At 40.4% G+C, this 16254-nt stretch overlaps 1 protein-coding gene across 1 annotated transcript in view; it reads left to right on the top strand.

The window, feature by feature from the left end:
- The first annotated feature begins 7215 nt into the window (after positions 1–7215).
- The window catches only part of LOC108774928 (uncharacterized), an 85423-nt gene continuing 76384 nt past the window's right edge, over positions 7216–16254 (top strand). The window contains exon 1 of the mRNA XM_018541175.1: positions 7216–7259. The gene's annotated coding sequence lies outside the window, so the exon portion shown is untranslated. The remainder of the gene's footprint in view (positions 7260–16254) is intronic.

Below are 16254 nucleotides of genomic sequence, written 5' to 3' on the forward strand. Positions count from 1 at the left end.
TACTTGATAATAATCAAGTGTCGGAAACGCGCGACGATTCCCTAACCACTGTGAAAGGTACCGTATGACACTTTTAATTATATCACCTGGACGGCTAATGAAACCGAAATGATGTGTCATTAAAATTGCATATTTTCGCGCGTGATCGCCGTATAACTCCATTTAGTGCTATTATTTAATCGCAGAGAATATAGTCAGTCCCGATACCTGTTGTTACGTCGATAATAGCCAACTATATAATTTTTTGTTGCAACGCGTGAAAACGCGAATAATATTGACGGCCGTAGCAAGTATCTCTCTCTCTCTTGTCCGTAGCGAATTACATTTTATATCTTGCCAGATGAAGTAATTACACGTGAGGTAAATATATTATGTCGCTTTGAGACGCGGTTTTCCCAGACATTAAATTTCCCTTACGCCTTTTCTGGAGAATTCAATTAATGCCAACCGTTACATCGCGATGGGAGATTAATGTATTATAAGTCGCTGTAACACCTGACGTGGATAACCAGTTTCGACACGAGAGTGAAATAAAGCTTTCCATTTCTTTTCCCCTTGGATTCAGAAGAGAAGAGAAGAGCCGAGATACAGGGAGAATCACGGAGCGTGACTGCGGATCCTCTTGCGCGTCTCAGCCGTGAAATCGCAGTACATCGTGCCCCTCTCACTCTCGTTCCACATCCTTTCTCTTTCCCTGTTATATTTTATTTCGCGTCTTTATTTCGCCGTCTTCCTTCCATCAGCTCCGGTACGACGGATGGAAGCGTCTCGTCTTTCTCGAATTGCTACAATAATGGCCGATCATTATTTAACTGCGTGCTATCCCCTATATTGCGATAACCGACAATTACGCGCTACCACTGATACCAGTAATTATTTAACGTGTTCGAGCACGAGTCGAGCTCCCGTCGGTTATTCTCCTGGCGTCTCTATCGAACGCGAACTTGATCTCATTCTTGACAACGTACGCGTAATTGCAATGTCAATTTTTATTCCGCGAATACCACGTGCGTTATGCCACATTAGGATCGATTTTTCCTCAGGCAAAAAGAGACTTGATTAGACACCGCAGATTTTTTCGCCATATTAACATTGTGTTCCAGCTTTCTATCATCCCGCTTATCTTGTCGCGCCGTATTATCGTCGTTCTAAAAAGTAATTCCTTCGCGTTCGTTGCGGTTCGTTAATGTCTCTCGGCTGAGCGTGCGCTAATGGAAAACGGACGGACGTAATTCGAACGCGAAAGGAAGGAAATCGATTCGGCGGACCTCACGGATTATCGCACGTATTTGCCGAATATTAATCAGTCCGCACATCATTAAGCGAATCCTTCGGTAGTCGCGCAGAGCCTTGACGCTACGAACGAAATGTCCTGCAGAAAACGGATCGATATTCACGACACGTTTTCTCCTATTTTCGCGTATAATTATTGTTAGAGAGCGGTCGCGAGTATATATAGAAGTAATTGTGGCGATCCATTGTCTGTATGTTTCGTATTATATATTCTACCGCGTGACTCGCGTGACGCTAAAATACATGTATAAGCTTATACAATTCTCGTATAGTTAAGGCGCAAGGGTTTCCTGGAGTTGCGAGTATTACTGGGGCCGATGAAAATGGGAAATGAGGAAACGTATAGAAATCGGAGAAAGTCGTTCGGGCACGATCGTATGAGCGGGTTACGCGATGGGAAAAGGCACTGTAAAATCGGGGATTGAAGGACGGCGGAGGCAACAGAGAATGAGACAAATTTATATGTAATACGATAATGTAATTTAGACGGTATGGCGAAGTAGGATTGAGCTATTAGCATATTGAGGAGCGACATATGAATGAAAAAGTCTCGGGATGCTCGCCTGGGAAATGGAAAGAGCGAATGGGAAGAGGATGGTTGAGTAAAGAGGGTAGAAACTAGATGTTCGCGAAAATCGTGAAAATGATGGCTGGTATTCATAGTTTGTTCTTATTTTAAGACCGTCTTAAGTAAGACTGTCTTAAGATGCTAATATGATTGACTATGACATCTTAAAACTCCATATTTAAGATAGTCTTATTGATATAAGAATTGACTGTCCTCCGAATACCGATATAAATTGTCATCAGATATATTGTTAGAAATCAAATGAACAATAGTAATTCTCTTTAGTTAAATAATATTTTGTTATTTTTAACTTTTATTTATGTGTCAAAATGTAAATCCATTTCTGTGTGGGTAGTTTCAAAACAATTCATATTAACGCATTTAGCAGATGATAAATTTGAGTAAAAAAATAAATTTTTTCGTTAAATTGTTTAACTCCATTGTTTTAGTTAAATTAACGACTACTGAATGGAAGCAATGGCGACCTATAGAAATGATTAAAAACAACTCAAATTGGGTATAATTTGAAATTGTGAATTCAACACTAGCGTATAAGAAGTGCCTTTGTTTTGCTCTCGATCGTAAAACAAAACTCATTCCGCTCGTTCTATCGTCAAGAGTAACTTTTAAAGCACAGGAATTTCTTTGTGAAGATTTCGTTTATTTCAAGGTGTCTCTTCTGTTTGTCTAAAATCGTGTTTTCCATATCGATAAACGGTGCACACGTAAGTCCATCGTAGATGGACTTGTATTTCGGTCTCCCTCTCACCCTCTCGGAACACGTTTCGGAACTACATCGCGGGTTCCTGCTGAATCATTCTATACGTATCGTGGAATACTAGACGGGGGATGGGTGCCGCGGGAGAGACGCGGCGAGGGAGAAGAATGTAAGGGAAGAAAAGAGAAAAGAGGAAGAGATAGGAAGGAAGGGAGAAAGAGAGAGAGGGAGAGAGAGAAAGAATGAGAGTGACAGAACGAAGGGACGAGGGCTCGGCGCATGCGTGCCGACGCAACAATATGGTGAATTCCGCGAAGCGGCCCAGTATCCGCCCGACCGTCAGCTGATCGATATACTTCCGCACGCACGCCACGTCATACGCGCCGTATCGTGAGCGACACGCATGTCATGTCATGCCGTGCATCGGGTTAACCCGTTACGCGCCGCGACTTCGCACTGCGCGGCGCCGCGCGGCGACCCTTTCCGCGATCCACGTTCATCCGTTGCCCGTGTCCTCGCCGTCGTAGCGACGGATGAGAAAAACGGGTTCCGACGACGGCGGGTTTCTTCTCGAGAGAGAGTGGTTTCAAGGCAAGAAAAAGACCAGCCGCAGGTACGTGCGAAACGTGCGCCCGTCCGAATCACTCCCGTGATCTAGCGGGTCGAGTCGCGAGTGTTATCTTCGCCACGGCTACGCTAATCGCGATCTCGTGGCACCGCCGACTGAGGTTTTATCCTCGTGCACTTTCAATCATTTGGTTTCAAATTTCAGAGACGCCTTGAATTAGTCTGGAAAAGAATCAGGACTACGTTTTTTTCTATATAGGCATTGAGATGTTAGGCTTGTTCTTTTTCTGTACTTTAGGACTGAATTTCTTGCGCGGTTCACCCTTCCTTGTTTTTTTTTTTCATATTGAAAAGACAAAAGAGGAACCGTGTAAGAAGTTTAATCCTAGATTATGAAAAAAGAATAAGTCTTTTGTGTGTGTAATTTTAAATTGATTAAAGTAATCGATTTAATCACCGATGTGTATCTTCTATAAAAATGTAGGTAGAGCAGAATCGTTTCAAAGTTACGATTCGTCAATTTTAGTCTTCTTTTTTTTAATGAGATTCTGTTTTATATCGCTCGGTTTGAAATTTTGGTAACGTTTCTAGCTAATCTAGAAAAGATTCAGGGCTACATTACATAAGCTGTTTACATAAGCACCAATTTTGTACCTATAATAACTTTAAACTGATTGAAGTGATCGTAATCACTTATGTGGAATTTTTATAAAAATGTATAGACAAAACATTCTCATTTTATTGTCACACTTTGACATTTTTTAATTTGTTTAAAAATAATAGTTTCTTTTATCGCGCGTATTACATAATGGTATAGATAATAGGTTCTAATTTTCCATTACATAAATAACTAATAAAGGAAATTCGGAATTATTTTATCGTGCCATCGGTTTCCATATTTCTTTCCAAAGTGTCTTTAGTTGTTTAATAATCGGCATTCTCGATGCATGTGCTGTCCCTGCCTGGTGTCGCATTCTCTATCGATGAATTCGTCGAGATGCATAATCTTGGTGGTGTCAAGTGACGCGGGCGGTTAGTCAGCGTTTGCCGCTCACGTAAGCGACGTAATCGTGCTTTCGGTATAAACAACTGGTTTCTGTTTGCGGACGCACATCTCCTAGGAATACGATATATGTACGTTCCCTTATCGAGAAATCTGGCTTCAAAAGCCTGAGTTTTATCATGCGTGACCTCCGGGGTCGCTTAGCAGAGATCTTCGTAAACCATGAAATTCTCATCGCGCGGCGGTCTCGAATAATCGTTCATTGACTTTCTCTCCGTTTCTTTAATTATTATTTTTTATCTGGTTTTGACTTTTTTTTTCTTTTTTCTTCATTCGCGTCCGTTCTCCATATCATCGTTCTGTCTTTATATAGTTTATTTCCCTATTTTATTTGTATCAGTTTCATTTATTCTCGTTGTACTACTTTCGTAATAAATTGCATATCTCTTCTATCTTTCTCTTTTTTATGTTCCTAGAAGGCTTGCCCTGGAACAACAATAAACGCCTTTATCTATCTGCCTATCTTTCTCTCTCTCGTGCTCTCCGCATCTTCCTCCATCTCTCGCGCCGCATCGCGATGCATCCGCATTACTCGCGCGCACATTGCAGCTCGATGCCGCGCTGCACCGCGCCACGCATACATTGCTCGCGCGCGTAGAACACGCCGCTTCTCTTCTCTCCTCTCCTCTCCGTCCGCGCTGCTCTCCTCTTTTCTCTTCGGCCACCACGATCTCCCTCCGCGAGCGATTCGCCCCACCAGTACTCGCGGCTCCTCGCGACGAGGAAGAGGTGGACGAGCCTCGGCCACTTGGTGAAGTTTACTCGTGTTCTCGGCCTAGTGCTAGTTCTGCCGCCGCAATCGTGCCTGCCACGCGAGAGTCACGCTCGCGCGGAAGCTTCTTCTCGCCGTGAAATTCTTCCTCGCGGCGAATTCTTCTCAGCGAGAATCAGGGAGAGAAGGTCCAGAATCTCCCAGGCGTTGATGCTCCAGCAGCCGCCGCTCTTACGCTCAGGTTCGTTCGCGTCGATCGAATCTTCCGGCCGATGAGCGTCGGAGGTCCGAAAATGAGAAACGGAAGGACGTCATGAATCGTGTTTCCAACGGCGACACGCAGCAGCCGCTTATTGGTGTAATGTAAAAGAACGTTCTCGCGTGGGAAAGTTGAATGAACCTCGGGGTGCAGCTGCTGCTGCCGCTGCGTTTGGCACGTTCATTGTCCCTGACCTATCTCGGGGGAGGGGAGGGGGGGGGGAGGGGGGGGGGGGGGGGCGTCTGGAATTTTCAACCTTGAGTGAGCCCGATCGTGATTCGCGAGCATGCAGGCCGTGTAGCCGGCGAGTGAAGTTTGTTCTCCGTCGTGCACCTGGTGACAGTGATCTAGCAAAGTGCCCAAGGTTTCACGCCGGTCAGTCCTTGGAATTGATTTCGATGCTCGGTCCAATTGTTTTAACGCTGCAGTTCTATCCTTTTGTTTCAAGTGGATTAATTTAAATAGCTAAATCAATCTATGGACTTTGATCTATGGACTACGTTACTCCATTCTGGCCACCTGTAACCTTTGTCGCGAGACGTTCGTTTGACGAATAAAACTCGTATGTTTCTGTCGTTATTTTCATCATCGCCGTTTATAGATCAGCGAGGCATCTTGAGCAACTGAGGATTTAATAAGGATGTTCTTCATCGACGGTGGTATGCGGGTCAGCCTGTGGGTGACCTCGCGTAGATTCCACAGAGATGCGCGTTCGTTAATCGAGACGATTTATCTCCCAAGCGGTTTCGCAATTTCTTTCAGAAGCGCCACGTTTACGGTCCACTTCGAGAGTCGGCTCCGTCTCCGGACGGCGATAAATAGTTGTGCGAGTAGATGTAATTAATTCCACGCACGTGATGCGATACTCGGTCGGTCGTAGTCTCGGGGCAGTTTTATGATCGTGCGATGCGCTCGGACGTGGAACGCATAGTGCGTTTTTTTTTTTCCTTGCCAGCCGTAAGAATGCGTGAACCGCGGTCGCGGCTCAAAACGTAATTTCATTCTAAAGCGAATGTTTTGTTATTAATTAATGCTAACGCAATAAACTCGTAACTTTAATTTAATTTGCATCGGTTTGTTTATTACAGGAGCGTATCTGTACGTACAATTCCAATAACGCGGGTGTCGTAAAAAATAAATATCTTGAAAAACGAGTTACGTTTCTAAGTACTTGTCATTAAAAATATTTATCTATTATTGCGTCTCTAATTCAAATAAACATTGTTAATCCTTAAATGCCATTACATGAACAATATTTGGATTGGCATGCCAAGCCAATTACATTGTTGAATTTTCATAAAAATAAACATTGCAAATAATTTTTTTTACTCAAAGTTACTTAAAAAGGCCCAGTTTTTTTAATTGTCTGATTAATTTGCGATTTAAAATTAACTTAATTTAATTTGATGTCAATGTAAAAATTATTTCTCTAGCTATGATTAATCGCTAAACTGATTTTAAAAGTTATTGCAAAATTAATTTTTATATTATCATCAGATTAAATCTGGCCACCAGAAAATGAAAAACTGAAACATGTATATATAACAATACTAAACAATATAATTAATTATAATACAATAAAAAGGCTTTAGAAGTTGACACAAAAAAAAAAAACAGTTTTCTGCGTCGACTTCTAAAGTCTTTTTATTGTAATTAATAGTATTCTGAAGAGTCCGTATTTTAATTGTGAATAAAAAATGATACTAAGAAATGTCCGTACTTATCTTGATTTATAAAAAAAAGTTGTAAACACAATGGCAAAGGCATTAAAAAAAAAACATTGGAAAAAGGAAAGTCCGTTCGAAAAGGCGTTTAAAAATTAACAACACATGAAACTTTGAAGACGCTAAACTCAAGAAGTGCAAGGCGACGCTGGTATCTTAATTACCGCGTTCCTTCGCGTACAATAGCGTTAAGATAGGTTTAAGAGATACGTGACGTTAACACACGCGATGTTAATTATAATAATACGCACCACGCGTACGCATATTAAGCGAAAACTAAAATCATCACTGTCTTGATTATGCAGGTCTTAGTGCTGATTCACCGCGGAGACTGCAAGGGCGGACATCATTATTGGTGAGTAACGATCACTCGTTTTAACGAATAACTTTTTTTTTTTTCTCAAACTTGCGTTTTATGGATCGCTGTTTGGTGTGCGTGCATCGCCTCGCGACGCGGATGACTCGAGGCAAGAGAGAACTCTCAGGAACGCCCCTATTATGCTGCTATACGTGCAGTGGAAACGAGTCGCGCGCTGAATGGGATTGCGATTAGCGAAAAGCGGGTCGCGCGCGACGTTTTCGCTCGCCGGCCGCGAAAGGCGAAGGCGAAAGCAAAGCCGGTGCAAAGCAAAACGGTCCGAGCGCGCACGGAGAAGGGTTAGAGAAGAGAGACGAGCGAAGTGGTCAGACTGGTGTAACAGGACGTTACCCCCTGGTTGGTTGCATGCGGCAAGGGCAGGACGCGATATTGTTATTGCGCCTTCCTTCATCCTTCGCGCACGATTCTCTCGGGCCTGCTGCAGCCAGTGGTTCTCAAACCTCTCTAGCTTTTGGGCGAGATTTCCGTTTCCCTTTGATTCTTGGCGATTAAATTAAGTCGAGTGTACGTTTATTTCGTTTGAAGAAAAAAAAAGAGATAGCTTTGTTATTTATACCATAAAAATAATTTTTAATCAGATCATTAAAAAATAGCTTTTTCTGTCGCTCGTATCTGTTCACAGATTTACTCGTGTAAACCGTCGTTCTTGTTTTCTGCTTCCGATTTTCCTCGTTTTCTCCGATGCCAGTATAACAAAGGTCAGGCGGAGTTGAAATCCTGTCGATCGCGCTTTTTACCTACAATCCGCCGCATCCCCATCTGCAGTAATATTGTTACTCGCCTCGCGCATCTCGCTTTTCATCTCCCATTGTATTTCCATTACATTCCGCCGCGATGTCCCGATGCGCTGAAACGCAAAGTAGCGAAAACAAATGGCCCTCCGGAGATTAAAAATCACGCATCACGCCGTACATTTTGTCTCGTGGCAACGTTATTTCGTGCTTACTATACGTGAAACGTTACACGTTGAAACTGTCTCGAATCCGCCAGTTCATAGTACACAACCCTTTTTAGGTGTTGTGTACGCGTTCGTAAACCACTGCATCGAGTCAGGTAGACCGCAAAGGGTTAACCTAATGCTACGAAATGGGATAGTTGACGCGGCGCCGAATGAATCAGTCCTTATGGTGGAATCAGCAAACGCGAACAATAGCACTCAGTGGTTTCGCGGTATTTCCGCAACTCGATCGCGTTTTGATATTTTGAAATTCCAAGTACGTCAGTGCGATGCACCAATATCGTCAAAGATGAGGTATATTTAACCCTAATCCGTGTTTGTTTCACAAATTTTTTAACTGAGATATTCGCATGGAAAAAATGATTTTGCTGAAGCATCGACAAATTTTTAATTAGATACAGATTTTTAAATAAATTTTACTGGACTCTCTCTCTATCAAATTAATTATGTACGTTCAAATGATTACTAGAATGTCAATTTTTTGCCGCATTCCTCATAACACTGGAATTTCCTACATAATTATTTGGACGGTCCAACAAAATTATTTTGAGATTTTTACGTATTTACCTAAATTAGATATTTTAGCAAAATTATCCTTTTCGTGCGCGATGTTTAATGTACATAAAATCAATGTATTTTTACTTAAAGTTTGCAATTGAACGATTTTTTTATTCTAAAGATCAAAATCAAAGGAATAAAATTATGTAACTTAAAATTGTGTTAAAACATTTATCATAAACAATGTGGTTGAAGAATATCTACTGGATGAATACCGATTAGGATTAATGTATTTGAAAATGATACAATGTAAAAATTCGATGCGTCATCTTAATCGAGAGAGATAACCAACTTCGATAAAACATTGAGATCGGTGAAACGCGACGTGTTTCGTGTCGCACTAACGGTTGATAATTTTACGAGTTTTCTGCTCTCTTTCCCTATTGTTACATCAACGACTATGGCATAAATGGCTTCAAGGATTGCGTTCTCCGACTAATTATTACTCTTGTTGCAACTAGGTTGATGTCAGCTTTGGCACGTTTTCGCAGGAGCTAACGATTTTCTTTTATGGCACTCCTCGTTTACGATATCATCGTAGCCAGGAATGCATTTAGAGGTCGACTGTTAAACCATCGTCTCGCTTTTTTAGTGGCTGGCAAATTTTATTGCTATATTACGCGACGCTTCTCGAAAATGTATTCGTGCTAAATTGTTGACATTTGCGGGACAAATAATGGTTTCGCGTAGATAGCTCTTACACAGCTAGATTGCGTTGCGTTGTAATATAATTGCTGTACCGGAGAATTAAGGATTGATAAATCATGGAGATATGACAAGTTACGCGCAGAACTTGCGAAACATTCCGTACGGTACATTCGCTACTTACATTTACAAATTTACGACCGTTACGCGAGAATTCCTGCAAACAACGCCTCCGACGTAATTAACGCTCATCGTAAAATTCGTCCAAAAATGCAGCATAATATTACGTAATATTAATCAAGGACGGTCTAACAAAGTGCTCGGTAACGAGTAGCGCTGTACAGCGAGAGATAAAGAGAACGCCCGCGTACAATTCTGTAAACGTTGAATAATGTGCAGACAAACAATTACTCTCTGGACCAACACACGCAACTCTGGCTGTCGAAATGAATACTCGGACTTTTTCGTCGATTCCGAGAGAATGTGCCCCGGCACCTTCGTTCGTTCGCATTGCTCGTGTCCATGTGAGATGAGAACCTAGGGCAACGTTCGTACACGATGTAAAAGAAAAGGTGTTCCATTCCCATGGATGATGAGCAGTATATAAGGAGAGTGTATTTTTGGTCAAATTCGATTGGCTGTTTCCGAACATACGCAATATATCATTTAATATATTAACATTTAATTAAAATATGATTTGTAAAATAATGTATGATATAATTGATAAAATAACTTAATGTATACAATAAAATGTTAATACATAAAAATTGAATTACACATTGCATTGGTTGTGTGATACTACAATGTGTAATGTTATAACACCTTTCTCTTTTACATCATATGGTCCAAACGATCTTATAGTCGGGCGTTCCGCTACGTTTGAGAGAAGTTATCGCGGCAATTTTTCAAACAGCTGCTAGAAGAGGGAGAAAGACAGAGTGCACTTCGGCCGATTTGCGTCGGTTGAATGAACGAACGAATGAATGAATTTGCGGACACAGGACGGAATTTAAATTCGCGCTAAATAAATTTGGTACTAGCTCGCTCAGTCTTGTTCGCTTCCGGATTGTTCGTTTCATAGAGTCTAATTTTAAGCTTGGCCGACTGGACGAACGAACGGTCGGACGACGGACGGACGGATGGATAGATGGATGGGCGGCGAATGGATGGATGGATGGATGGATGGGTAGATGGATGAACGGGCGGGAGTGCACGTGGAACGTGGAAGCTCGTTAGATGTTCGCCTTATGGAAATAATTGGATCGTCAACCGCAGAAACGCATGCGCGGCGATCGATTCCTGTTTCGTCTTCTCAAAGATAGATACGATCGTCGAATCGCGTTGATAAAGGAAATTTCGCCAATTATTTTAATAAAGGACTAAAATATCAATTTATTCTATTCTTTAACGAATATTGTTTAATGTTATTCAGAATGATTATATTTGCATTGGAAAAATGATTTTTTAATTGCGTATATATCGTAAAAACGATACGTTCTTGTTACAAGGGCTTTCAGTCGGTACTGTCGATTTTTGGTATATTTTATTGTCTTTCGCTAAAGCGAAACTACGGTCATCCATTGAATACACGCAATATTTAATTTAATGTAATATTAACATTTAATTAAAATATGAGTTGTAAAATAATGTATAATATAATTAATAAAATAACATACGAATGAATAAAAATTAATTATACATTGTTATATGTATGTACAGTAAATGAATATTTATTCTTTTTGAATTATTTCAAATTTTAGGTGCGATATGATATATTACACAATTGATTTGAGTCGCCTTATTAGAGTATTAGCCGGCACAAAGCTTAACTCGATTTATATCAAGTACAAAAGGGACAATCCTATTACAGCGATTATATCTAAATGCTGTAAATAGGTCATCGTTTGTGAAACTTCTTTGCACAATGTGCAAATTGCGTGGAATCTCGGACAGAGCCATACCTATGTGCGCGAATAATATTCGTATTTGGAACATCGCTTGTCATTTGATCGTTCTTTGATGTCCGAATAACGATGATGCTGGAGTTCCGCCTATGCGGGTTTACCATTGGTGTGCAAATTATAGATTCTGTAGTTTCGAATATTCCGCAACTTTGTGCCATTAGATATTTTGCACGGAGAATTCTGAAGCCAAACGCGAATAAATCGTATATCTTTACTGTCACATTTGACATGTTAAACAGCGCTGCTCTTTGGCTTAAGGTCGTGGCTGCGTGGAGAAATCTCTGTTTGTCTATGTTGTTACCACGCAACTGTATACGTCTGTTCGGACTTCCGGCTTTCCAATCTTCTTGCGTGTATCCGTATTTTGCATATTTCGTCAAGGATATTTCTCTTCAATAGGAACGGAGTGTTTCGTAGATTCTCTGAATGCCTTATTTCTAATTTCTACACTGAGAAAACAAAGTTGTTAACTGAACTAAATGCGTTTAGTTGGTTATGATTTGTTTAGTCGAAATATTAATGTATTTGAGTCAAGTACATTATTTGTTTCACTTATTTCGACATGACGTATCTTCGAATTAACAAATATTTGCTTGACAACCCGTGACCGCCGTATTGAGTCAATTAATATTTTTTTCTCAGTGTACTAATGTAGTGTAATTCCAGCTAACTTCTCATTTTTCTAGTTCTAATGCTTGTTTCTATCAATATAGCTTATTTTAATCCTGTTTATCTAATCCTTTATCTTTTTCCAATTCTTAAAATTAGAGAGAGAGCTGAGGAACAAATTGAACCGTAATTAAAGTTAATCTATCATTGATAGAAACGGGCACAAAATTGAATTAGTAGGTAATCACCCACTGGCATACGTCACGTGGCACAGGCTGATCAGTGAAATTGAACTGAAAAAGAAAGAAAGTTTCAGCATTATACAATTAAAACATCGATAATTGCACGTCAGTTTCAATACCATATATAGGTACACTGGATTTATACACTAAATCAAGATTAACTAGGTCAGAGATTCCACGTTTGATTGATTTTTTCCGTTGAATTACTGATTCCAGTGGCATACTTGAAACTGACATTACAGTGATTATCCATTGATTCGGATTTAGAGAGCGAGTAGCGCAGCGCGCCTCAGCCAACTCCGTGTACCGTTCCCTAAGCAAAACGGGGACGTCTCGCATACCGGGTATCGAATTTTACAGGCGTTCGGTGGCGTTAATCATTCTATTTCGAGGTCCCCGAAGAGCGAATGGTATACGCGACGCTTACATTAGCAGACGCGTCTCTCATATACTGACGTCAAACGTCGAATTTCTAAGCCAACTCTGTTTAGTCTCGGCCAATAATCTCGCGGTTCACCTGCCAGTCCCGCCGACGGACCTCCCTTCCTCCGCCCTTCTCCCCTAGGATCCCCTTTCGCTCGTCCAAGTCGAACATTATGCTCGGTCGCGATCGCGAGCGAAGTATGTACACATATATGCAACGTTCATCCATATTCATGCTAATTTCCATGCGGCTATACTCGTCACGCGTGAACGGGTCGATTTTATTTTTTGCTTAATAATGTCGTTCAACCGACGCATCGTATGCCTGATTCGTGCAACTCATTAAGCGACTTTTTATATTGTATCTTGCGGCGATTTACGAAAAATAGCCCGTAGGACTTATTAGCGCTTCTATTTAATCAAAGTTTATTTAGAAAGTGCATAATGTGGAGATGATTAATTGAAATGAGAAAATCGATGTAATATCGCGATATTTATTTTTCATGCTACATAACATAGTATATTATTATTACACAAAACATCGACGAAACAGTGATATAATTGTAAAAAGAGGATATCGAGATATCCAGAGAGAAACAGATATCGCGTTTGATAGAACGGTGTTAAACAAACTCCTTTTACGTTAAAACCATGAGGTTCAATCGATAAAACGCGATTCATTTAACGTTTCTCGCTCTCCCAGAGTTTTGCCACTGTTATGTTTTTGCTACGCATTAAAGTTGTATTTAAAAAAAAAACAGTGAGGAAATAGTTTTTGGCACGTTATTTATATACGGGTAGCACGATTCTTTTTTCAAGACTTTAAAAAGTTATATTATTTTACGGCGCTCTGGCGCGAATTAAAACATGGTCGAGGGAAAATATTTTGGCTCGCGGAGAAAATGGGACATCGCGAAAAGTCCAGAAGTATCGTCTATCGAGGAGTCATCGCGTGAAGCGAAAGCCGCAAGAACACAGTGGGGAAAAACAGGAAACGTGCCTCTCGTTCCGACGACCGAGGTTTACGGTACTCCGAACCGCGAATAGCGCGCGCTGGTATATCGCTTTTTATGAGCACCGTTTGCTTACTAGTGCCGATACGTTCATCGCGTTTTATGGTACTGGCCAATCTCCTGTTTCTTTTTTTCACCACCACGCCAACCTGGCAATTTCTGTACCTCGCCACTTCCGTCTTGGTTCATCCGAACTCGCAATTTATTGAGACGCGGATGCCTTTGTAAGTAGATCGCGAGGTTCTTGTATATCTCCAACATTCCTCGCCGATCTCGAGCAAGTAGCCGATCGTGTTTAAAGAGAAAACGAGTAGAATGATATAAAATGATTTATCGAATTATTAATTAAAATGAGAGAGATTTATTGAATTATTAATTAAAATGATTTATCAAATTATTATTAATAACCTTCTAAGGTAATTATTAGCTAATAAGACAATTAAAACTTATTAAATTGTTTGTTAATTTAATTTGTGATATTACTATTCTAATTCTGTTCATGATTGCGTTTTCGAGACCGAAAAAGATTTTGGCATGCGGTTTGCAGAATTGGATATGTGGGTAAATTCACTCTGAAATATTTGAGCACTTAAAGATCCACTTTGACCGAAAATAGGTTTATTTCTTTTAACTAATAATGTATTGAAATAAGGGCAATGAGCCAATTTTCATTAAAATCTTTAAAATCAATCTAATATATTGCGAAGAATATCACGTAATGTTGGCGTTTCGTCCCGGCTTCCACTACTGGACTCATCAGTAAGGTATTGTAATGGAAGCCTACCTTAGACGCCTGTTTTAGTTATTAAATCGAGATTCTATATATACAGAAATAAGCGTATCAAAGCACTTACGAGAATCTTAACGAATATCTATAGACCTCTGATGGCGGGTCGACGTAGTAATATTCTTCGCAATATATTCTTCACAGTAATATATATATATATATGTGTGTACCCTTCCCACCCCCTCAACGCCCCATTTGCGCGCCGAACAATTGTCGGTCTTTAAACGCAATTCTATCTGAAAATACTAATATACACTGAAAATGACCCGATCGGAGTCGACACGTTTGGTCTTCCTGTCAATAATTCCAACCGCGAACATACTCCTACTGAGCTCCCAAAGCACATCGAATGCAACATTGACGGTCGTCCCAATAATATTGTCAATTATGTGAGTCGAAACGCTCCGGAAAACCCCCCGGAAACCTCCAATGTACATCGCATATCCTCAATCTTAAAACTGAAAATAAATATCCCCTTAATTTACTTGAAATTTAAAATTTATTTCTTTTAATCGATGTAAACTGATTTCTTTCATTGCGTCAAGAAAGAACATTGTTGCCTTCAGATACTTTTTTATGAATGGAACAGAACAGAATCACGGTGTCACTTTCAGTTTTTGATCAGAAGCTCTTTGGACAAAGCGAGCCAAGCGGAAAAAATCACGACTATGGATTTTGATGACTTTTTCTTTAGAAGAAAATAGTAATGTGAGGTGATAACTATAATAGATAATAAAATTTTATGGGTTTCTGAAAAAAATCTTTTACACTGAAAAAATTTACTAAATCCTAGTACATATTTCTTTGAATAGTATATATAACTAAGTAAACATTTATTCAGACAATGATAGATAAATTAAATAATGGTTTTTGTTTCAAAATAAATATTTTTACATTTAGTATTATAAATATTAATTTAGAGCTTTTATAATTATTAAAATTTAGTATTTTTTTAGTGTAAGGATTTTATTGGCACAATCAAAATGACACACACACATATGAAAACCCAGCAAAAATTGGAGTTTCCTCCAAGAATGAATATCCGCCAACTAATCGGCTTAATCTAGATTTTTTAGAGAAAGCAACGAATTATTGTACCGAATATTTCTACTATATTTTTCCCGGTTTTGAAAATCATCCTCTGGCGAAATACTAGTCTGAAGAGACGGCAACTGAATAAAATGTTGGAGATGCTCCAAACGTTCAACAACGACAAGAAACACCCTATTGGACATCTTCGTCACGAGAAAATGTATCGCATTCGGAACATTATACCGATCCTTGACTTGTAGATTAGGGATAAATCGATCGTGCGGCTATAAGGTGCACGCGACCGGGGCAGTTTATGAAATTATAAGACATCCCGGTGGGAATCGACGTTGGGGGTCGAGATAGGAAACAGGAAGAGGGTCATGATGGCGGGAAACGCGCGCGCGGAATGAAAGGAGAAGCCAGATGAGAGGTCCGAGGCAAAAACGGTAAACAAGCTTCTTTCGCTGCAACGGCGACTTGGATTTATGGGGCTCCGCTGTCCGGTCTATAGACCCCCCCTTTTTCCTTCTCAGCTTTGTACGACGACGAGCGTGCACCAAGACATCGAGGTTCCTTTCCGCAGGATATCCCCCTCGTTCCTTTTTCTCTTTTACGGCACTTTTCCTCATCCACGGGTAGTCGACGTTCCGTCGTTTGTAAACCGCCATGTACTTCCCTCAATCCTCTGTGCGCTCTTTGTCGCATCTCGATCCTTCGTATCTTCGGGGGGGGGGGGGGGG

The sequence above is a fragment of the Cyphomyrmex costatus genome, unplaced genomic scaffold, assembly GCF_001594065.2.
Source record: "Cyphomyrmex costatus isolate MS0001 unplaced genomic scaffold, Ccosl1.0 scaffold1055, whole genome shotgun sequence".
Lineage (NCBI taxonomy): Eukaryota > Metazoa > Arthropoda > Insecta > Hymenoptera > Formicidae > Cyphomyrmex > Cyphomyrmex costatus.